This window comes from Rhagoletis zephyria, unplaced genomic scaffold, assembly GCF_001687245.7.
Source record: "Rhagoletis zephyria isolate East Lansing unplaced genomic scaffold, Rhagoletis_zephyria_1.1 Rzeph_scaffold_00145, whole genome shotgun sequence".
NCBI classification, from domain to species: domain Eukaryota; kingdom Metazoa; phylum Arthropoda; class Insecta; order Diptera; family Tephritidae; genus Rhagoletis; species Rhagoletis zephyria.
This window is the reverse complement of record NW_016157229.1, coordinates 254,220-263,037: the sequence shown is the minus strand read 5'-3', so window position 1 is coordinate 263,037 and position 8,818 is coordinate 254,220. Positions and strand designations below refer to the sequence as shown.

The 8,818-nt window shown below is 32.8% G+C and overlaps 1 protein-coding gene and 1 long non-coding RNA gene across 2 annotated transcripts in view; both read right to left on the bottom strand.

The window, feature by feature from the left end:
- Positions 1-8,818, bottom strand: part of onecut (homeobox protein onecut) — a 279,490-nt gene that overhangs the window by 42,767 nt on the left and 227,905 nt on the right. The window lies entirely within an intron of this gene.
- On the bottom strand, positions 5,583-6,943 carry LOC108382308 (uncharacterized). Its single transcript, XR_001849677.1, has 3 exons — positions 6,425-6,943; positions 5,963-6,365; positions 5,583-5,904 (listed from the first exon to the last, which is right to left on the bottom strand). It is a non-coding gene; the product is annotated as an uncharacterized LOC108382308 (long non-coding RNA).

The following is an 8,818-nucleotide window of genomic DNA, read 5'->3' as shown; positions in this document are numbered from 1 at the left end:
CTCCGATAGATGCATTCAACATACCTGCACATTGGCGATACCTGCCTTAAAAATTGTGCGACTAGTATCAATTATCAAAGAAAGTATTACGTTTACCTGCACTGGCCGTACAATTTCCTAATTTTACAACCTTTTATTTATTTTTCTCATCTCGCAGAAAAACGAAAATGGCTATCAATTTATGTAGTTATATAGATAATTAGATAACATTCGGTAAAAATTTCGCTGGGAGTAATTTCTACATGGTAAGTGCTCCGCAAATATTTGGTTTCATAGGGATTCGGATACCTTCCTCATTGAAGTAGTAAAACAAATTCGCTTAAGTGCCTTTTTCGGTTACGTGCACAAATTTTTCGTGCAAAGAAGGATGTGCAGCTAAGCAAAATATACAGTATATACACATATGTTAGTATATATTTATGTATATATTCCCATCCACAGAAGAATAGATTCGTGCTATTTTGACCAGTTTTATCTACTAGGTAGGCACATATGTGAATACATATCTATGTAGGTATAATGTTTTTAATGTTCAATAATTTCTTATAAAATTTCAACTTACGCAATTAGGCCTCTTTTTATGCGGATTTGAATTTATGCGGTTTATCAAACCCTTTTTCGCTGTAGCGATTTTGCATTTTTGAGAGCTTTTATTACTTTTTTTTTTCAATGTGTTAGGGGCAATGCTTCTGATAAATGATTTGTCTTTGTATTCTTACATTCAAGTAATTACTAAGTAATTCGGCTAAGTAACTATGTTACATATGTATAAATGAGAATATAATATTTATAAAAATCATTATTTTGTCTTTCATTTCATAAATGAGTAGGACATTAGCATTTTCAAATGAATATTCCTGGTTAGTCCCCATACATATGTATGTATGTAGTATAATAAAAGTACTATTTGGGGCGTTAAACAATATTTGATAATGAAGGCTGGTCCACATAGAATTTTCGCGTTGGTTTGACAGAACGCACGTTAAAAGTATGCGTTCTACAATGAAGCTTGGCAGAGACTACTTTGGCCACTAAATAAATTAACATAACCAGAGATAAATTAATATTTTATATCAATAATTGCATGAAAAATTATATTTATTGCCCTCATTTGATTAAAAGGAAAAAAACATTTCATATAATTTTATTTATTTGCAACAGCTGGCGACCGACGCAGCGATCTTTCTGCTTTGTGTGTGTGTTTGTCTGCTCTTAGCGTTGCCTAATTTTGGCTATGTGGACGGCTGCTTTGAAATTCAACGCCAACGCAACGCCAAAGTTGTATGTGAACCAGCCTCTATTCTTTGTTTACGCAAATTTTCCCATGTCATATGTCCTTCAACAACAGGCCACAAATAAATTTTTCACCAAGGATTATATTTCATTCAACAGGTATACAGCATAACTGCTACAAGTAGCAAACTATTTGGGCTTACTTGCTTTTTTTTTCTGCGGCACAAACGATTATAATATCTTCGTTACTTACTTTTCTCTGTAAAGACAAAATACATGCATATGTACATACATACACACATACGGACATACATACATATATAACTATGCATGTTATGTATATACATATCTAACTATAAAACATATTACATTCCATAATCTATGCTTATGTATGTAACAAATTTTATTTGTTGTTTTAAATGCTGCCCTAATATAATATTCACATGTTTATATGCATATGCACATATGTACATACAATCATTAAGATACTTTCGTACATAATCTCTTGACATACATTCCTATATTTCTATGCACAAAAATGCATGTGTTTTATAGTACACTCGGAGCGCTCCCTCGTCGCTCACTCGTCTTACCTAGCAGAGCTAGTAAGCAGACAGCTACTCGCCTCGCACCGCGAGCGAGGCAACACACAACAGCCTCGCTCGTTTAATAGGAGCGCGAGCAAACACGAAGCGCACGCTCGTTTGCCGAGCAAGCCAAACTTCTCGTGCCTCGCCTCATTGCTGCTACGAGTACGAGCTGCGAGCGCCTCGTTTCCTGCGAGGCATTGAGTGGGAGTTTGCTCGCTCGCTCGCTCGAACTCCGAGTTTTTGCCTACCTTGGTCGCAACCTCTTTTCGAATATTGCGAGGATGAAGAGCCCGTATTTGAGCAGACGCAGCAGACAGGGCTAACTACAGTGGTTCACCAATCACCGTCAACCCGTAAAAGAGCCAATTGTGACCACTTCTAGAGCATTGAATCGGAAAGAAGATGAGGAGCGACTGGACACTCTATGTGGAGCCGTAAGCGACTGGCTAAAAAAATCAGAAGCTGCTCCACAACCAGTTAGCCGTAATTCCGATTTTTTAAATGTTCTGGACAGCTATCTTCTGAAATATGAAGAAGATGTTTAAGATAGAATGAAAATTGAAATACTGAATTTCGTTTTTAATGGCGGGCAATTTGTTGTCATGTAAAAACCTTATTTCACTTTTATTTCAATAAATTTATTTAATCATTTTAATTGAATTTGTTTTAATGGAATACAATTTGTTGTCTTTATTTAATTTTTTATTTCAATTATTTTTTTACATAAACTTAATAGAAAGTACAAAATGAATGTTATGAAATGAACTGATTTATAAATTCAAAATAATTTAGTGTTATACGTTTTGTATATACAGTGGTGGCAGAAATAATAGAAACTTTTTATTTTGACCAGTTTTGGCTATATTACTTTTGTTTATTTAATATTTAATATTTTTTATAAAAGCCTAGCGCATTATATAACACACACCATGTAAATCCACATTTCAAACCTTGTACAAAAATTATAAAAATTCAACAAATTTTACCAAAATTCTGAATAAAAAGTTTGAAATTTTTGGAGGATTTCGGTAAAATTTGTTAAATTTTTATAATTTTTGTACAACGTGTGAAATGTGGATTTATATGGTGTGTTATATAATGCGCTAGGCTTTTATAAAAAAATATTAAACTTTAAATAAACAAAAGTAATATAGTCAAAACTGGTCAAAATAAAAAGTTTCTATTATTTCTTCCACCACTGTATATATATATATATCTACAGTTGGATCTGAATACTCTTGCGAATTGGTGTTCGCTTAATTGTTTATATCTGAATTTAAATAAATGCAGTGTGGTTACTTTTTCGAGAACGAGGAATAATATCATCAATAATTATAAATTGGACGACTGCAACATTGCACGCAACTCCGAAATGAAAGATTTGGGCACTTTTTTCGACTCTAAACTAACATTTTTGAAGCACGTCGATTATATTGTGTCTAAATCCTTTTCGTTGATCGGTTTTATAAGAAGAAACACTCAAGAGTTCAGGGATCCATTTACTCTGAAGTCACTTTATATATCTTTAGTTAGGAGCCGCCTTGAGTACTGTTCAATAATTTGGAATCCTTATTATGAAGTTCACTCAAACAAAATAGAAAGAGTTCAGAAAGTTTTTTCAAAAATGGCTATGCGTAAGATGCCGTGGCATGGTTATGCTCCACCCTATATAAGCAGACGTAAACTGCTTGGGTTGCAGTCCCTGCAGGACAGAAGGGACTACTTCTCAATTATGTTCGTATACAATGTTCTGATATATTAATTGTGCCGAACTTGCCAATTTAATAAATTTATATGATCCTCCACGTAATCTGAGGCAGAATAGAATATTGGTAGGTACAATGCATTCCACCAATTACGCTACTAATAAACCGATTGCTAGGTGTATAAGGTTGTGTAACACTTACTCCAGCGTAATCAACTTTAATTTAAGTATTGATAGATTTAAAATGTATCTCTTCATAATCTTTAATTAAGAGATAATTGTTTAATAGTCTGTAAGATCCTACTTCTGTAGACTGAATTAATAAATAAATAAATATGTTTGTTCATGTATACATTTATTAAAATAAGTCCGCGTTCCCTTATCATTTTGTAAATATTCGCAAAGCTTTTTGTGTTAAATACTTTTTATTTTTAAATGGTTTATATTACAAAAAAAACATAAATCCAAGTTTCAAACTTTATATTATACTCAGAAAAGTTAAGAAATTTTCATTAAAATTTCAAACTTTATTCAAATTTCTACAAAAAAAAATGGTACACAGTCCTATAGTCCATTATTTTTTAGTATAATATAGTGCAAGTGTGAAACCATGAAGATATATATGTATCAAGGAAAAGTGTAGCACACTCAGCTAAAAAGATATTAAAAATCAACGGGATTTTTAGAAACTTCACACTTGTAATTTATTATATTAAAAATAATAGACTATAGGAGTGTGTACCAATTTTAATAAATAAAGTTTGAAATTTTAATGAACATTTTTTAACTTTTCTGAGTATAATATAAAGTTTGAAACTTGGATTTATGTGTTTTTTATAATATAAACCATTTTTAAATAAAAAATATTTATCCCGAAAGGTTTTGTGAATATTTAAAAAAGAACTTATTCTACCAGGAGTCTGTACATGATCTCTTGTAACGCAATGAAATGTAATGTTAGAAACTAAATAAGAAAATTTAATTTAAATAAATAGATATTGTACGTTTTGTAAATGTATGCAAATTTATACAAGTGCATACATTGCTGCGCAAAATTACTGACACAGAATTTTTCACAATGTATGCAAAATTGTTTACTCTTTATTTTTTAAAACTTTTTATAAAACTACTGTTCAGACTACAACAAAAAACCAAAAAAATAAAATCTCCAAACTTTGTACAAAGCTCAGGAAAATTTAATAAATTTGCATACATATTTGCAAATTTTAATCAGATTTTTTGCAAAAATTCTAAGTATGCAGTTTTATAGCTCATTCAATTTTATTTGCTAAGAAATTGCGTAGGTTTTTGCACTTTGTTATACCAAAATTGAATTGGCTATAAAACTGCATACTTAAAATTTTTTCAAAAAATCTGATTAAAAGTTGCAAATATGTATGCAAATTTATTAAATTTTCATGAGCTTTGTACAAAGTTTAGAGATTTTATTTTTTTGTTTTTTGTTGTAGTGTGAACAGTAGTTTTATAAAATATTAAAAAAAATAAAGAGTAAACAATTTTACATATATTGTGAAAAATTCTGTGTCAATAATTTTGAGCGGCGCTGTATATGTACATGAGCTTTTGTAATACAATGAAAGGTTATGTTATGAACTGAATAAGAAAGCACAAAACCAAATGTGAAGTTATGAACTGAATTAAAAAATAAAATTACTATACAAAATAAATTGTTATAAGTTTTGTTTAAATTCTTAAATGTACAGTGGCTGTACAGTCTACAGTGAGTGATGTCAATATGTGGTGCGGCTATAATTTTTATTTTCATATTATTTCACATTATTTATTATTATTATTTCATATTCTTTTCATATCAAAATTACAATATGCATATACAGTGTAGGTCATATCATTTTGGACCAAATTCTAAATGATATTGTTTGTTTGTGTTTACTACAGAAGCCATTTAAATAAAAATTGAAATCTTTGTACAAAATGTATAATTAAAAAAAATTAACAAGAAAATAGTCAAAATTTTGAAACTTGTTAATCAGAACTTTAAAAAATATTTATGCAATTTTGTTGCCTATTACATTCTAGTATAATAAAGTGCAAGTTTCAATTAGCTAAAGATTACCGTTGATTTTTTAGTTTTTTCATTTCGTTCATGGAGGAAATGCGCAACACTCGATAGTCTTTAGCCACTTCAAATTTGCACATTATTGTACTAAAATTGTATGGGCTATGAAACTGCATACCAGACATTTTTTATTAAAAAATTTAAACTTTTAATGAAAATTCGGTGAACTTTCGGTGATTTTGTATACTGTTTGAATCTTTGATTTGTATTGTTTTTGTCCTTGCATGCCATCATGTTTTGCGTCTCCGCTTGGCAAAATCATCTTGGCCCTCTTGAGGCTAAAAATATCATTATATGTTAACTATTTTCGCACATTAGATAAAAAATATAAATCACCTTTTTCTTTATTGTGCCATCCTTTGAATTGGATGGGATACAAGGTAACTCTTCAGATCAGCTGTTAACTTAAACGCATTTTGTAAAGCATTGTTCGAACCTATACGCCTAGCTCTTTGCAAGGGGATCGAAATATCACTCCGCCACAATCCTCTTCTGATAGAGTCGCCGTCCTCCTGGTCAACATATTCCGGCGGGGAATAGCTACCATCGTGCATCTTGAGAAAATTGTGTATTAGCACAGCAGCCTTTACAATTTTCTCGGCTGATGAAGGGCTCATTTGTAAGGGATTTAAAAGGATTCTCCATCGACAAGCCAAAATCCCAAATGCATTTTCTATAACACAGCGTGCTCGAGATAAACGTTTGTTAAAAATTTGCCTCTCCAGAGATAAGTTGGTTCCTAAAATGAGTAAATGCGTTTAATTAGAAAATACTAATTTTTAAATTGTTCATACAAACCTCATTAAAAATGGCTTTAACGGGAACGCATTATCTCCAACAAAATAATGGGGAAAAGTCATAGTCTGGTAGCACACCGTTTTCAGGAAGATCCAGTTTTCCACTACAGAGCTGTGTCCCAAAGCCAGAATTCCATAAAATGACACCATCACTTTGCGAGGCGTAAGCTCCAATATCAATGCAAGTGAAAGTATAATTTGCATCACACACCGCCAGCAGAAATGGAATGGATTATAAAAAGCGGAACCAGAGTTTGATGGGCAAAATATGTTTATGTGCTTGCCATCAATTGCACCAATACAATTGGGTAAATTCCACATGGAATTAAAATCGATTGCGATACGCTTCCATACGCTCATCCTTCTTAGGAATCGACAAATAAATTGGCCCAAGTACCTCCCAAAAAGCATCGCACGTTTCTGCCAATATTTCCCTCATTGTGGAAAGTCCATTTTAAAGGAAGAAGCATAAAACTGTTTACTTCCTCCGTGAGCCAAATAACTATAATTTACAATATTTAAATATACATACNACCATCGTGCATCTTGAGAAAATTGTGTATTAGCACAGCAGCCTTTACAATTTTCTCGGCTGATGAAGGGCTCATTTGTAAGGGATTTAAAAGGATTCTCCATCGACAAGCCAAAATCCCAAATGCATTTTCTATAACACAGCGTGCTCGAGATAAACGTTTGTTAAAAATTTGCCTCTCCAGAGATAAGTTGGTTCCTAAAATGAGTAAATGCGTTTAATTAGAAAATACTAATTTTTAAATTGTTCATACAAACCTCATTAAAAATGGCTTTAACGGGAACGCATTATCTCCAACAAAATAATGGGGAAAAGTCATAGTCTGGTAGCACACCGTTTTCAGGAAGATCCAGTTTTCCACTACAGAGCTGTGTCCCAAAGCCAGAATTCCATAAAATGACACCATCACTTTGCGAGGCGTAAGCTCCAATATCAATGCAAGTGAAAGTATAATTTGCATCACACACCGCCAGCAGAAATGGAATGGATTATAAAAAGCGGAACCAGAGTTTGATGGGCAAAATATGTTTATGTGCTTGCCATCAATTGCACCAATACAATTGGGTAAATTCCACATGGAATTAAAATCGATTGCGATACGCTTCCATACGCTCATCCTTCTTAGGAATCGACAAATAAATTGGCCCAAGTACCTCCCAAAAAGCATCGCACGTTTCTGCCAATATTTCCCTCATTGTGGAAAGTCCATTTTAAAGGAAGAAGCATAAAACTGTTTACTTCCTCCGTGAGCCAAATAACTATAATTTACAATATTTAAATATACATACTCATGATATATGAATAACTTACCAGAGGGTCAAGTAAAGTCGACATTCTGGAGAAATGGATGGCCTATTAGAATTGTTTCTAGTAATCTTTCCTTAATAAAATTATTAATAAATATTATTTTTCTTAAATTCCTCCCTAAATCCATAATTCGTGGCGAAAAATCCGTGAGTGTCCCGATTCTGTAGAGGAGGTCGCACCCACCATCTACGGCCTTCATAAAGCCTGTTGAAGCATTCTCTGGCTTCCAGCAACATGAGCAATATTAAAATAACTTCAATTATTTCCATTTTTTTTATCTTCTTCACAAATATTAGTACAACTAAAAATATAGATTTATTTTGCATTCAAAGAAAAATTTGCCGCCAGTACAAAACCGCTGACTTGTTTAAATGCGACAACGCTTTCATTGTGGCGTACCTATGCGTTTCCTACGCTTTTTCAGTTGAACGCTGGAGCCGGGACGTACGTAACGTACTCTCTCTGGCAGGACTATAAGGTTGCAAACAGAGTGGAAGCGAAGCCGAAGACGAAGATGAAGACGAAGCCGAAGACGAAAAACAGTGCGGTAGTAAACATATGAAAGTGATCACAGTGCAAGCAAAGACGGAGACGAAGATGAAGATGTTGCGCAAGCGGTCAGCTTGAAACAGTGCGGTACTGTTTACAAAGACGAATCGCTTGCTGTGATGAGTTGTTTACAATTTATTTAACTGTTTGCAATTGTGAAAAAACGCGTTTTTTAAGAAATTGGATAAATTTTTGGTAAAATGTAATCACACGTATTAATTGGCATTCTTGTATATTCGAAAAATTTCTGTCCGTCTTGCCGTAACACATAATACAAGTGGCGAAATTCTCCAAAAGTTGTCCTATGCAAATTATTTCATGAATTGCTGTTTTTTCTTTATTTTCTTTTAATTTTATCTAACAAAAAGGGTTTTATTTAGAAACAAATCTTCATATCATTCATCTTCCACTATGTACACTCGCCAGCTTGCCCGCAACGCAAGCAATTCGTCTTCGGCTTCGTCTTCATCTTCGTCTTCGGCTTCGCTTCCACTCTGTTTGCAACCT